Raw genomic sequence first — 15,702 nt, forward strand, 5'->3', positions numbered from 1 at the left:
TCAAACAACCCTGTCTGGGTAAGAGGAACATTTACTATTTCGGAGCCACAATGCCATGGAGACAGTTTCACCGGCCCACTGCACTCCGTAGAGAGGGTGTACGGCTCAATGATTGGGGATAAACCACGCTGACCGATTTATGTTCCAACCTACATCGCTCAAGAGAGGCTCTGTTCCAATCGTAAGTGAAAAGGCGTGCCTGTCCAAAATATTCAACGTATAGTTAAAAAATGGGAGGGCACACTTGAACTCGTTGAAGTCCTTTATGAAGGTAGGCTGCAGCGTGTGTTTATTGATGAGATGAAAGAAGATGGAAGTGAGAAATGAAATAAAGTAAGGGAAAATATTAAACAATTCGAAGCCTTGCCGGGGAAAAACCGGGGAAGCTGTGAATCGCTGTCGCCATTGGAGAACAAGCTTAGGACAGCAGGTAAGAAATAGGAAAAGTGAGGGAAGGGTCTGGTGTTAAAACTGTCTCTGTTAGGCTATTTCTAAGAATATATTACAGTTATTCCCTATATATGATATATACTAAACTTAATAGTAAGTGAAGCTTAAAACATACAGACAATTGTACGCTTAGTTCCATTGCCTCCATTTCTGGATTTCCCAACCAGATTAACGCAGAATCAGTAAACTTTTTTTCCTTACAGCATTCCAGAGCCTAATTGAATTAGAACGTAAATGCAGAATGATATATGATATTGTGGGGTCTATTGATTACAGATAGTATGGATTTACAATAGTCAGTTTACGTTACACCCGACAAAAAAGACGCTCTGCTCACTTTCATGACGTCCTAGGTTGCCCATCTGTCATTATTCTCAACATCAATGCTTATTTCCTTAGTTTTACTCCTTCCTATTCTGGACAGAGAAATTAATTGTGTTGACTGTTCTACTTCGGACTGTCACGTTATTATGAATGGGGCTCCATGTATAACACAAATTAGACAACATAAGGATAATTTACATGAAACATCTGGAGTTTAGTGCATGCGGTGTGGTGCGTAAAGCGGAATAAACAGATATATAAGGGTCAATAATTTGGGAATGAGAAGGAGCAGGCATACAATTTAAAACCACTATGTTGTATCTCCGTCTGTTGGCGGTTTTCTCGGACTAGTCCAAATGTGTCCAACCCCCTACCAAGTCAACACTTGTTGGAACGAACAATGGGCGAAATATAAGTAAAATTGCAATAAAGCCCTCAAATATTTTAGTTTGGCACATGCTGTACCTAAATTTAAATTAGGATGCAAGGTGTCAGACGTTTGTCAAATTAAATTATACATTAACATCTGCCTGACACAGAAAGGTAGCCTACATATTCAGTCAATATCCCAGGCGAAAAGTATGAAAGACACTGCGGATTTAGTTTCACCGATAGAATAAAAACTGTCCATCTGCTCTGGATTTTGGTGCCATGTTTTACAAAATGAATGCCCTCTTTTATTGTCACGATCTTTGTTGCGCAATTCCATCTATATTAACGTACATGACCGTATAGGAAATTAGAAGAGAGACCGTTTAAAAAAATATTGTAATATAGAAATATGATATCATTAGGCATAGGCCTATAGTCCTATGGGAGACAGTCCGGTTCGTTTGATAAATGACGGCACAGGGGTGCTTGAAGCAGTGAATTGGCTCACCAAGATGTTTGTTTCTACAACTTCAAACAGTTTCATTAGTTTTAACAATTTTATTGACGGTTGATTTGACAGTTGATCAGTGGGGCAAAACGTCCTATCCATCTCTCAAAGTTGCTGAGACTATTGCCTCTGCACCGCATGTTGGATGTCAGCACCAGACTTGGTCAACAAGGTTAGGAGTAGCCACAGCCTATATAGTCTATTAGAATGAAACATTGTTACAAATGTTGCAGGTTGAATAGATTTATGGGTGAAATCAGTCAGAGATGGTTCACAATGTCCTTTTCGGATAATGACATTTTTAAATATAACTGTTTCGGTGTGGCTTGTTTCCCATTCACCCCCTTATAACAGTCTTCTAATGGTCATAGACTACTGTTGAGGCTTATCTGCCCTATATAGAATAGGCTTACTATATATAGCTGGCATATACCGGTAACTCCACAACAGAAACTTTGCTTGGCACTCTGACTTGTAATGGATAACCAGCCACACGTTTTTAAACACATGTGCGTGCGCTGGCTGCTGCTGACATGAGTGTGTGGAGTTGTGCGTCTTATATCCTAAATGATCATGTGAATCATAGGCTGTAGACATAATGAAGAATAGTGTTGAACTGTAGGACAGCAAACACGCATTGAAGAATCCATACTTGCCTGTTGACAAGTAKCCTACGTTTACTGATCAGTACACATCTTGAGCTAAGATCAAACTCATAACTGAAATGTACATTATAAAGTTTACAGCCTACAAGTATGTTCCCTCCTATTTTTGATATCCATTTCCCTTTTGGTGATGAGATTGAGATATGCAGTTTTATGTTAAGTATACTGGTTTGATATGGAGAGTTTTTATTTAACACATCCACCATTGTAGTGATTGAGGCTGTATGCAGAGTGGGCCTATGCTATGATGGATGAAATTATAATTATTGTAATGAGTGCAGTATCACACATGAAGTATTGCAATTCAAGCCTGTTGGTTGGACATTTAGGCCTACTCTTTAGATAGATTTTGGCATCCAACAGCCTTTACTGCTCTTCGGTTTCAGTTCAATTCAATTTTCTTACAGAGTTCATTAATTCAACCACACCACATAGTAAACAGGCCCAGTTGTCCATAATTGTCACATTTTCATTGTAATGCCAATAACAGTGTAACTACATGCACATCGTTACATAGAACTTACAACTATTACAACACATTTTCAGGTTGTGAAGAAAAACCTCACTGTTTATTCAGGCTACAATTCAGAGGTGCTAGCAGAGTTGAAGGAGTTTGTTTGTTAACTATGTCTTACAATAACTCTTCATATGAGCAATCACAAAACAAATATTTTAAATGCAAAATGTCAAGTTTCGATTCATGATAATTGATTCAGTACTTTGTCCATAGCGATACGTCTGGATTGGCTCACGAAGACACTGCCAGGACATCAAATGTGATCTGTGATGTCATTGCAAGGTGGGGAGGTTTTTGGAGGTGTCCAGTTTAAATTGAAAGGTAAGCCATGTGCCTATTTATGCTCACAGAACAAAAGTTTGATGAAAATGTAATGGTATACCCTTCGGCTCTCAAGGGATTGCTTTGTGTGGCTAATTCCATAATCATGCAATGGGTACCACATCTTGATTAGATATACATTTTTTAAAGAATTGTAACTATTACAAAGCCAGAGGAAGAAGTTGTATTTGCCGTTTTAATATTGCTTCCTGTCCTCTTTTGCTCAAGCACATAGTAGAATGGTTTCAGCCTCTCAGTTTTTGTAGTTCCAGCTTCCAACCAACTTAGGCCTGCTGTTCAATCAAAGCTGCCCCCTGTGCAAATACTGTAGTATGTTCTACAGTGTTAGCAAGCCCAGCTGTCAGCTCTCTGGCAAATGGTCACTAAAATATTGACATATTGAGACATTTGTAAATGCATCCTCTCCACAGAATGCTGGGGCCTCCCGTTCTCTTCAACACAGCAAGCTTTTAAACTGAAGACGTAGAAAACTGTAAATTAGCTAAGCAACAGCTGTGTTGTTCTCATTTGCTGAATAAATCAGTAAGTGGCAAACTAATGCTCCCCGGCACATTATGTAATGATATTTTAGTATTAGGCTATACTCAGAAACATATATTGGTGTGGTATCTAGGTCACAGATTACAATATTGTGCATTTTTTGAAAGCCCATTATAGGCTTTTCAGGAGCATGCTGTAAGATGTCCTGCTGCTAATAGCTCCTTTTAGCCCTGAAACATATCCTGAAAATGTGATGAAGAGTTCACATTACCATGTCATGTCTTCTAGTCTACTTTATACTTATTTCCTTTTTAAAGCCTTTTTGTATATGAACGGGGGGGGGGNGGCAAGCATAAGATATTCAGTAGTAATTGTCTGAGCATATATGTAACATGTTTTAAGCTTAATAGTGCTATTGTGCCCAAATTGTGTGACAGATTTCTCTTACAGCTTTGAAAGGGATACTTCGGGATTTTGTCAATGAGGCTCTTTATCTACTTCCCCGGAGTCAGATGAACTCATTGATACAATTTGTATGGCTCTGTGTCCAGTATTAAGGAAGTTAGAGCTAGCAGATACCCATAGAYGTCCAGTCATTGTGCTAACGCTAGTTAGCATTGGTTCGCTAAACAACTCTAGCTTCCTTCATACTGGACACAGAGACATAAAAATGGTATCCACGAGTTCATCATTGCCAAAATCTCAAAGTGTCCATTTAAGGCCGAGCCTACATGCAGAAATGTGGCCACACTGCTACGTATGAGTTTGTGGATTATTTATATGAGTTGTAATTATTTGGAAATTCATAGTTTAGTATTTGCTGTTTAACATACTTCAACCTTACTTTGCGTATTGTAGCGACCTAGGCATTAGAAACCATTCATCGACTACTGCCAAGGACATATGCCTAGTAGGCCAAGGAAGTATTGAGGCCATGGAAAGAAAGTTGAGGGGTAGAGTGCAGTGCGCCTTCCATTGCTAAGTGTACTACAATCACTGCTAAGAGGTGGGTTCTCTTTTAATTATTCGTTTTGACATCTCATTCGTGGGATTCACCAGAATTTCCTAAGTAAATCAAAGAACCAATCATACATGTCTGTCGGAGACAGACAGGTCGAGTGGCGAATGAAGGAGCCCCTCCCCTGATATTAAAGAGCCACTCGCCTGACCTCTGATCATTCTCACCTATCTTCCTCACAGAAGACTTCTACTTAGTTTTCTTCAGCACAACTTGATCTGTTTTCCTGCTTAACTGTTCACCGGTGTGGAGTCAAGGTTGCACCAACAAGCACAGGGTTATCAGATCTCATATTTTGTCCTGGGTGACTTTCCTGGATGGATACTTTCTACTTTGGGTAAGAATTAGCTTCACCGCTTTTCTTCCTTCATCTCCTGTTCTAGCTAGTGTCACACGGCTAGCTACGGAGTCTTGACTAGCTTAGCTGCAAGGCATAGCTAACCTGGCTATCGCACCACAAGGCTAGCTATCCTACCGACTAGGTTTTATACCTGCAATGGTAGAATTACTAGTTCGCTCTCTTGTTTAGTTTAACCCACTACCGGCTGTGACTAGATCGACCGTCCTGCTTATCAGTCGAGAGCCATGCTTTTGTTCRTCGCAAGATGAACATAGCGCTAGCTTCCTTTGGCTAACTTTGTGCTAATTAGCTAGGGTACTAGCCCACTTGGTGAACACTAGCTATGTTCATATTGTTTTATAATTAGCTTCTCCGACCAGCACTGTGTTAACTAGCTAGGCTACTAGCCCACACCTGTATTTGGGGAGTTTCTCCCATTATTTTCTGCTGATCCTCACAAGCTCTGTCAGGTTGGATGGGAAGCATCGCTGCACAGCTATTTTAAGGTCTCTCCAGAGATGTTGGATCGGGTTCAAGTCCGGCTCTGGCTGGGCCACTCAAGGACAGTCTGAGACATGTCACGAACGCCACTCCTGCGTTGTCTTGGCTGTGTGCTTAGGGTCGTTGTCCTGTTGGAAGGTGAACCTTCGTCCCAGTCTAAGGTCCTGAGCACTCTGGAGCAGGTTTTCATCAAGGATCTCTCTGTACTTCGTACTTTTCTGTACCATCGGGTTCTTGTTCACCTCCTTGACCAAGGCTCTTTTCCCCCGATTGCTCAGTTTGGCCAGGCGGCCAGCTATAGGAAGAGGCTTGGTGGTTCCAAACTTATTCCACTTATTCCATTTTGGTACCCTTCCCCAGGTCTGTGCCTTGACACAATCCTGTCTCGGTGCTCTACGGACAATTCCTTTGACCTCATTGCTTGGTTTCTGCTCTGACATGTACTGTCAACTGTGGGACCTTACAGTATATAGATAGGTTTGTGCCTTTCCAAATCATGTCCAATCAATTGAATTTACCACAGGTGGACTCCAATCAAGTTGTATAAACATCTCAAGGATGATCAATGGAAACAGGATGCACTTGAGCTCAATTTCGAGTCTTATAGCAAAGGGTCTGAATACTTATGTAGATTTTATTTTACCTTTATTTAACCTTTATTTAACTAGGCAAGTCAGTTAAGAACAAATTCTTATTTTCAATGAAGGCCTACCAGAAGGCAAAAGGCCTCTTGTGGAGACAGAACAGTGGGCTAACTGCCTTGTTCAGGGGCAGCACAACAGATTTTTACCTTGTCAGCTCGGGGATTCAATCTTGCAATCTTTCGGTTACTAGTCCAACGCTCTAACCACTAGGCTACCTGCAGGGATTTTTTTTATTTTTATACATTTGCAAAAATGTCTAAAAACCTGTTTTCACTTTGTCATTATGGTGGAATTGTGTGTACATTAATGCGTTTAAAAAAGAAATCATTATTTTATAGAAGACTGTAACGTAACAAAATGCACCGTATTCCCGGTTCTTTGATATTATCTCACCTAGGATTGCACATTTTGGGGAATATTCAGAGGTGGAAACTTTCCGTGGGAATTAACGGGAATACATGGGAATTAATGGAAATATATGCAAATTAATACAATTTAAATGTAGATGTTTTTTGCATTGGATATGTTTACCATATCATATGGAGACAGAAATATAAACCTTTTACCTTATCATAAGTAGACATAATTGCAAATGGTTAAATCCTTCCAATAGAAATAAAAAAAACTATTTAGTTACGAATTGAACTTTAATTAAATTAGTTGACTCTTCCCGTGGGATGATTTCACTGAACAACAGAAGAAAGGGAATATTGAATGATCCCCAATGATCCATCGCATTTCCCCAAAACATTTTCAACATACATCTGTAAAATGATAGTCAAGAAACTAAAGCTTTGGCTGTCTCCCTCTCAGGCTTCCATGTCTTCTCCCTGGACCTCCTCAATATCCACCTCTTGAACATCAGACTCTGAGGCCTCATCTCACTGTCACTTTTCAACCTTGTTGAGGATAGCTCGTTGTCAGGCTCAAAAAGCCTCAAATTTGCCCGGATGGCCACCATCTACAAGCAGACTCTGAACATCAGACAGGATGGCATTGTCTCCCTCAATCCGTGCAATGGATACTGCTATAGGTTTCAGGAGTTTCAGGCTGCTTACCACTCTCTCCCAAAATATATCATCCAGGAGGATCCTCTTGATGGGGCTGTCCATATCGGCAGACTGTGAAATGGGCATTTCTTGGGAGAGACTCCTTCCCCTCCAGGAGACTGTCACACATGATGACAACACCACCCCAATGGGTGTTGTTGGCAGCGTCAATGTGGTGCTCTTATTCTTCTCACTTTGCTTGGTGAGGTAGATTGCTGCTATAACTTGATGACTCTTCACATACCTAACCATTTCCTTGGCTCTCTTGTAGAGTGTATCCATTGTTTTCAGTGCCATGATGTCCTTGAGGAGCAGATTCAATGCATGAGCAGCACAACCAATGGGTGTGATGTGAGGGTAGGACTCCTCAACTTTAGACCAAGCAGCCTTCATGTTCACAGCATTGTCTGTCACCAGTGCAAATACCTTCTGTGGTCCAAGGTCATTGATGACTGCCTTCAGCTCATCTGCAATGTAGAGACCGGTGTATCTGTTGTCCCTTGTGTCTGTGCTTGTAGAATACTAGTTGAAAGGTGGAGATTTAGTTAATTATTCTTGCCCACRAACATTCAACCACCCATCAGAGATGATTGCAATACAGTCTGCTTTCTCTATGATTTGCTTGACCTTCACTTGAACTCTGTTGAATTCTGCATCCAGCAAATGAGTAGATAAAGCATGTCTGGTTGGAGGGATGTATGCTGGGTGAAGAACATTCAGAAATCTCTTCCAATACACATTGCTTGTGAGCATCAGAGGTGAACCAGTTGCATACACAGCTCGAGCAAGACATTCCTCAGCATTTCTCTGACTACGTTCCTCCATTGAATCAACAAAAACGTATGATTCCAGGAGGACCATGAGCTGTTGCTATTGATAAGGTGTCTGATTCATAATTTTCCCCTCGAATAGAAGTAGAGGGACTTTTATCAGAGGTTGTGAGCGCTGAGGGAACTTTATGCACTTGGCCAGATGATTCTGCATCTTTGTTGCATTCGTCACATTTGGCACAGTATTTGCAAATGTACACAGCTTTTCCATCTACATTAGCTGCAGTGAAATGTCTCCACACATTTTCCTGTAAAGAGTAAGAAACCTACAAGTACAATTCCATGTATATACAGATAAATAGTTAAGCAGTTAGATTAAACAACTCCTTTGTAAGATAAATGTTTTAAAATGAAACATGTATGGAAACAGGTGAATTAACACTCCTCAGTTAGCAGGCTAAAAACCCACATGGTAGCCAAAACTAACTAGCAGAAATTGCTAACAAGTTAGAAATTATTTTAACACACTTTGCTGTAGGCTACTATTTACTAGTTAACAAAAAATCATGTATGTTATATAAAATATATTCACCCCACCCAGTATTGTAATCAAAACTTACCAGAAAACATGCAGTCCTTGGCTCAGACAGTGTAGTAGTGTGGGCTCAATAGCATCTCATTAGTGTGCAATATCTTGAGAATCAGCTGTACATGTGATGGAAGAATGCACTGTGCATGCAGAGGGTTGCAATTCCATTGAATTGGRGAAAGTTTAACCAAAATATGCCACAAGACCTAGAATTGCCTTATGTGTATCCCCAAAAAAGATTCACTGTTATAAGCTAACTTTTTTGACGAATTTAAGAAAAACTCCCGGGCTTAACCTCCCATGGAAAAAAATTCTGGAAAGTTTCTGACCCTTTGCAACCCTAATCTTACCACATTCCCATACTCGCAAGACTGTGAGGAAGTTCGGCATGCTTGAGAATGGTCAGAGGGCAGGCTCTTTAGTATGAGGGGAGGGTCTCACTCATTCGCCACTCTCTCACAGACAAACAGTGCATTCGGAAAGTATTCAGACCCCTTGACTTTTCCACATTTTGTTACATTACAGCCTTATTCTAAAATGGATACACTTTGTCTCCCCCTCATCAATCTGCACACAATACCCCATAATTACAAAGTGAAACCAGGCTTTTATAAATGTTTGCAAATTTATAAAAATCAAATACAGAAATACCTTATTTACATAAGTATTCAGACTCTTTGCTATGACACTCAAAATTGATCTCAGCTGCATCCTGTTTCCATTGATCATCCTTGAGATGTTTCTGCAAGTTGACTGGAGTCCACCTGTGGTAMATTCAATTGATTGGACATGATTTGGAAAGGTACACACTTGTCTATATAAGGTCCCACAGTTGACAGTGAATGTTAGAGCAAAAACCAAGCCATGAGGTAGAGGGAATTTTCCGTAGAGCTCCGAGACAGGATTCTGTCGAGGCACAGATCTGGGGAAGGGTACCAAAAGAGTTCTGCAGCGTTGAAGGTCCCCAAGAACACAGTGGTCTCTATCATTCTTAAATGGAAGCAGTTTGGAACCACTAAGACTCTTCCTAGAGCTGGCCGCCCGTCCAAACTGAGCAATCGGTAGAGAAGGGCTTTGGTCAGGGAGGTGACCAAGAACCATATGGTCACTCTGACAGAGCTTAAGAGTTCCTCTGTGGAGATGGTTGTCCTTCTGGAAGGTTCTCCYATCTCTGCAGCACTCCACCAATCAGGCCTTTATGGTAGAGTGGCCAGACGGAAACCACTTCTCAGCGGCAGGGACTGGGAGACTAGTCAGGATCGAGGGAAAGATGAACGGAGCAAAGTACAGAGAGATCCTTGATGAAAACCTGCTCCAGAGCGCTCAGGACCTCAGACTGGGGGAGAATGTTAACCTTCCAACATGACAACGACCGCAAGCACACAGCCAAGACAACTTGCCTTCGGGACAAGTCTCTGAATATCCTTGAGTGGCCCAGCCAGAGCCCGGACTTGAACCCAATCGAACATCTCTGGAGAGACCTGAAAATAGCTGTGCATCGACGCTCCCCATCCAACCTGATAGAGCTTGGGAGGATCAGCAGAGAAGAATGGGAGAAACTCCACAAATACAGTTGTGCCAAGCTCGTTGCGTCATACCCAAGAAGACTTGAGGCTGTTATCGCTGCCTAAGGTGCTTCAACAAAGTACTGATTAAAGGGTACGAATACTTACTAAATGTGATATTTCTGTTTATAATTGTTTATACATTTGTAAAAATGTATATAAACCTGTTTTTCCTTTGTCATTATGGGGTATTGTGTGTAGATTGACGAGGGGGGAAAACAATTYCATCCATTTTAGAATAAGGCTGTAACATAACAAAATGTGGAAAAAGTCAAGGGGTCTGAATATTTCCCCTAATGCACTGTATTCCATTGGTTCTTCAAGCTACGTAGGAGAATCTCACGAATGAGATGTCGAAAACAAATAATTAAGAGAACCCACTTAACAGGGATTGTACTACAGAGAACTAGGGTTACGCAAGTAACCTTAAGTTACCCTATTATCAGATGAAGAAGAGTTGTTAACACATTTTATTACCCAAAAAATGTACAGGGTCAAACCACAATGATATTGATCACAGGCTATATTGTTTTATTTGATAAACTATCAAACTTCACAATAGTGATAAGCTTGAAAACTACCAAACTCTGGCAGCTGACTCGCAAGTTGGAGAGCACGCTATCTGAGCAGATCACTGGATAGTGTTAACATTCTTGCCCAGTGACAGTCACTTCTGACTTGTGAAATATGCATATAACTCAAATAATGCTTGAGATGGCAAACCCAACTGGTTCACCAGGGCTATGTTTTAGCACAAAGGTACACAGTGTATGCTTATATGCCTACCTCTAATAGTCATGAACTGTGTGAATAGATTGCCACTCCCTTTCCAATGTTTAGATTGCAGTTATAAAAAAAAGAACCAAAAGTCCAACAGGAGACTTTGTTGAAAGGATTTTCTATATGGTGTCAAGCAGTAGGCCTATATTATCTCTCTTGCCTCGGCTTATGTCTTTGACAGTACAATGTAAGTCAGTTTTCTGTGCCAGATCTAACATGACTACTTCTTACAATGTATAGTGAATCAGCTTGATCGTCAGATAATAAGGCTGAATTACAATCAAACCCACACCGCAGCCAAGGGGCACACTGGAAAATAATATTGTTACCATGTTTATGTATTGGGATTTATTAGACAATGTTTGAGTTAAATAAAGGGAAACAAAGCCATTATTATTCAAACCATGCATTTTCTCAGCACACTCAAAAGAAAATACCTTCGTGGGGTTATGATGGAGTAGAACATGTAGCGTTAACACATATTTAGTGAACTTTATGGTAGATTGCCATTGATCTAAGGACTTTGTAACCTACAGTAGTTTATTGTTTTAGAATCTCTTTTAGCCTTTACGGTAGTGTCTGTACGTTCTTGCTGTGCTGTTCTTGAATTCCTTAAAAAATKATTTGATTTAGGCAAAAGACAGGGTCATGTAATGCCTTTTTTCTCCGTCTTACTCTTTAAACACATCCACGAGGGCTCGGGCATTTCACTGATGTGAGAAATGTATCTTGGATTCTAATAGGGAAGTTGTATGTTTGCCAAGGTGCATGTGTGTCCTCAGCTAACCCCGCCAGCCATATGGTTTTCTACAAGTCATGGTGAGATCACTGTGTATTCAAAAGGGAAAGTTTCTGAAGATGGTTTTAGGAAATAAATAAAATGGTTTCTTCAGGAAAATTTGTGGATTATCCCATAGTAAGTTTAGACCTATATTCTGCTTGTTTACACCTAGACCTCCTGAAAAGCCTTTTACACCCCATGCGAGTGAACAACACTTGTAGCCAAAACTGTAAGACGGACTATATCCCATTAAAAAACGCACAGGGACATTGGTGTGCAATGGAAAAACCGGAGACGTATAATCTGCACAACAGCATTTGTGTTATAAAACCAGAGTTGACCCACAAAGTAAATGCTATTTGGACTTTCCACACCTTGTTACTTTTTATTAATAGGGTAGCAATTATATTTTAGGAAATAGCTGGCAGTCATATCTTTAGATGTTTTGCTTTACCGATGAAAACAGTTAGGCCCTACTTCTTTTATGAAATTATTTTGGTATATGCACAAACAAATCTATTTTTGCTTTATGAATATCCACTGAAGAAACAGACACTCTGCTTTTGCATTCTTTCTCTAGCCGAACACTTGCATGAAATGGATCAGGATTGTGAAATGATACTCATAATATACTCTTTATATAAGCTAGCTTCTCAGTATTATTTTTAGAAAGTGTGCTGACTGATTCAGAGTATTTAACATCTAGGTAGCGAACCTTTTTAGAGAGATTGTGACAAGTGTGCTTTCTTGTAGGGGTAAGAGAAAACAGGTCACAATGAGGATATGACCTAGTGATCCAGACACATTGTTATTCTTCTTTCAAGAATTTGTAAGAATTTCTGCTCTCTACTTGCTTTTACATGTTGCAGCAGCTTGCATGTCAAGCATAGTAAAACTAGTTGTCTCATGTGTTGTTTAAGCTCTGTTCAATTGTTATACTGTGTGAGATAATACATGACTGTAACCTATGTTCATGCAAGCTTTGGTGGTCTACTGCAGGCCACTTTACATTCTAAAGGACAATTATCAAGGTATCGCAATTACATTTTTGGCAAATTAAATATTTGATAGAATGACTTGTACATTTGAGCAACATTGCTGGTCAAGGTTTTTTTATTTGTCCTCTGATTATCTGTGTCTGCAACAGCCTTACACATTAGCCAGTAGTTGTGCAAATTATTGTTTTGTCCTAGCCTAAATTATGAAGTCAAAGAGGATGTAGTTCGCTCAAACGTATTGTCATGAAATGTATTGATTTTAGAAATATCTTTTATGCATTCTTGTGAAGACAATAGCAGGCGTTTAGCTATTTCATGATTTGGTTGTCGCACTTTTCTTGACAAAGTCTCTGTTGAGCAACAACAAAATATTTGTTATCACGATTAGCTGACATGGCTCTTATTTCATTTTTTAAGAGTCCCTCTGTCATTATAAATTGGAAATATTGAGACAATGCCAAATGGTTTATGGTTTAATGATTACTAAACTTTTAATACACCACCGTAGTCATCGCAGTTCACTCTTGCTATTAGCCTAAATCACGTTGCTATTATTTTCTCAAACAGAAAAAACAACAGCGAGCTTCTGGCTCGTTGCTTCATTCTTGTGAAATGGCTGGCTTTCTTAACTAGTTCACCTTGCAACACCGTTATTAATCTATGGGTCAAGTTTATAAAGACCTTATATTTTCAGGTTGGCAGTTTGCGTCTACCCCTTCTGGATTAACAACAAACAATCCCTTGTTTCCTGAATGACACATCCTTTATAAATACTTTGTGTAAGTGTTTGTGTGTGTGTGAGAGTGTGTTTGAAATGTTCTCTATCTCTGATGCAATGTGTAAGCTTTTGTAGCTAGTTACAGTAGCTGGATGAGAAGCTGGCCAGCAGGCCATTGGCACCGAAGTAAGATGAGTCTGCCAGCATAACTATTATAGAGAGGTCAAAGGTTATAAGAGCTAACAAGATACAATATGACTGTATCTTTTAAACAACATACCCTTCTTCAGAAGTCTGTGTTGGGTTTGGCTTTGGAGTGTGGTATGGTGTAAAGCAATGACAGAACGCTTTGTATGTAAAATCTATGACTGTTTTTTTCAGAGATTCCTTATTACATCCTATAGGTCAAGTGTTTATACTGTTTCTCTTGAATTAAATATTTTTCTTCCTTTTTTTCTTCTTCCAAATTTGGCAGTTGCCATGGACACCTGCTGTGCCAAAATAATGAGACTGCAATTGTGCAAATATCTGCTTCAGGGTTAAAGCATTTTAAAGACGGTCACATGAGTGGTCAAATGGTTTGTTTTCTGAATGGCTTTGTGAAACACGAAACCCACTGAAATGCATATCAAAAGGCAACCAAGCCTGAGATTCAAACAGCATCCTGATATTGACTGCTTTTACAAGTACTGTTTGTAGGCTACCTCAAGATGGACTTGATCAATGGTTTGAGAATAATTTATGGTTAAGCCTCAACTTTGTTTTGAGTTCCTGTCTTGATTAATGTTGAGATATTCAAGATACTTGGGTCATTTGTACAGATGTAGGATTTTGAGCCAGTTTGAAATAAGCAACAGGAAATGTGAATTATTATTATTATGTTATAATTAATGGACATTTTTGTAGGCGTTGATACATTTTTCATGAGGGAAAATCCAGTCTGAAATTTCTTTAGAAGCCTTTTTAAACCTCAAATCCAAGTTTTGAATTGTTCTCCTGCAACAGGGTGATCAAATTTAAATCCTACATCTGCAAGTATTTATGATAAACCTCATGAATGCAAAGTAAATCATGCTAGGAATATTAAGTAGAAGGGGTGTTGGCTGGGAGTTCTTGACATGCAATGAATTAAGTGAACAAGTTGTTCAGCCAATTTTYTTTGTAGTTAGACAGGCTTATGCTTGCGTCACTCATGATGGAATAATTGCCTCAAACTTTGATGAATTGTTATGTCATTGCATGTTTTCAAGTAGCCCTAGTCTTTACTTTTGTTATCTCAAGATCACGGGAAACTGTCATGTTCTGGTCACGTAATAAATTTCTCGTAATCTCAAGAAAAGTCTTGTGTGTCTACGCACACAAGTCACACTCATTACTAAGACGCAGGACTGTTAGCATTTCCCATAGGAAAATATGTCCTGATAGATGCAATAGTGCCATCGAAAGAAAAAGAACAAGGAAAAACTGCCTTAGCAAAGCATATGGGTGCCAATCTACATCTTTGGCAATGTTTGATTGAAGGACTAGCTCTATGAGCTCACCCACCAACCCCTGCCCARCTACTGATCTCCTGGTATACCACAATGCAACCGTTTTTCCCATTACGGCTAATGCTAATGAGTGGACTCTATTGGTTTACACCCTATTTGGCTACCTTGCATACTTGCATAACTCATCAAGTCTCAGAAGAAGATTCACAAAATGTTTACAGAAGAATGCAAATATACAGAACCTTATTTTGTCATGTTTCAAATAAAAATAAAAACTGAAGTACAATGGTTGAACAGACTACAGCACGCTGTGTGTAGGCTACTTGCAAATAAGCACTTGGTCACACAATGTAAGCTGTAGTCCATTCAATCATTTTTTATTTCACCTTTATTTAACTAGGCAAGTCAGTTAAGAACAACTTCTTATTTTCAATGACGGCCTAGGAACAGCGGCTTAACTGCCTTGTTGAGGGGCAGAACGACAGATTTTTACCTTGTCAGCTCGAGGGATTCGATCTAGCAACCTTTGCAATTACTGGCCCAACGCTCTAACCACTAGGCTACCTGCCGCCCCGATCATTCTACCTAAAATGTTCCCATTATATTTCCAGCTCATTCTGGAGATTTTTTTTAAAGCAATGCAGGCTACAGTTATGTCACAACCAAATGGGAGCTTTTAACGCAACATCCCCTCTAATGTATTTGTTATAGATTGTTGCATAACTTTCAGTAGTAGTGCTTTCCTAACAATTCTGAGATGGCATGGCAACAGTGTTCCTAACCTAACATTTTGCTGTAATT

At 39.7% G+C, this 15,702-nt stretch overlaps 1 protein-coding gene across 1 annotated transcript in view; it reads left to right on the forward strand.

Annotated features, from left to right (window-relative positions):
* The first annotated feature begins 215 nt into the window (after positions 1–215).
* Positions 216–15,702, forward strand: part of LOC111951133 (zinc finger and BTB domain-containing protein 20-like) — a 40,766-nt gene continuing 25,279 nt past the window's right edge. Inside the window, exons 1-2 of the mRNA XM_023969160.3 lie at positions 216–430; positions 3,050–3,157. The gene's annotated coding sequence lies outside the window, so the exon portion shown is untranslated. The remainder of the gene's footprint in view (positions 431–3,049; positions 3,158–15,702) is intronic.

The sequence above is a fragment of the Salvelinus sp. IW2-2015 genome, linkage group LG23 (genome assembly GCF_002910315.2).
Source record: "Salvelinus sp. IW2-2015 linkage group LG23, ASM291031v2, whole genome shotgun sequence".
NCBI classification, from domain to species: domain Eukaryota; kingdom Metazoa; phylum Chordata; class Actinopteri; order Salmoniformes; family Salmonidae; genus Salvelinus; species Salvelinus sp. IW2-2015.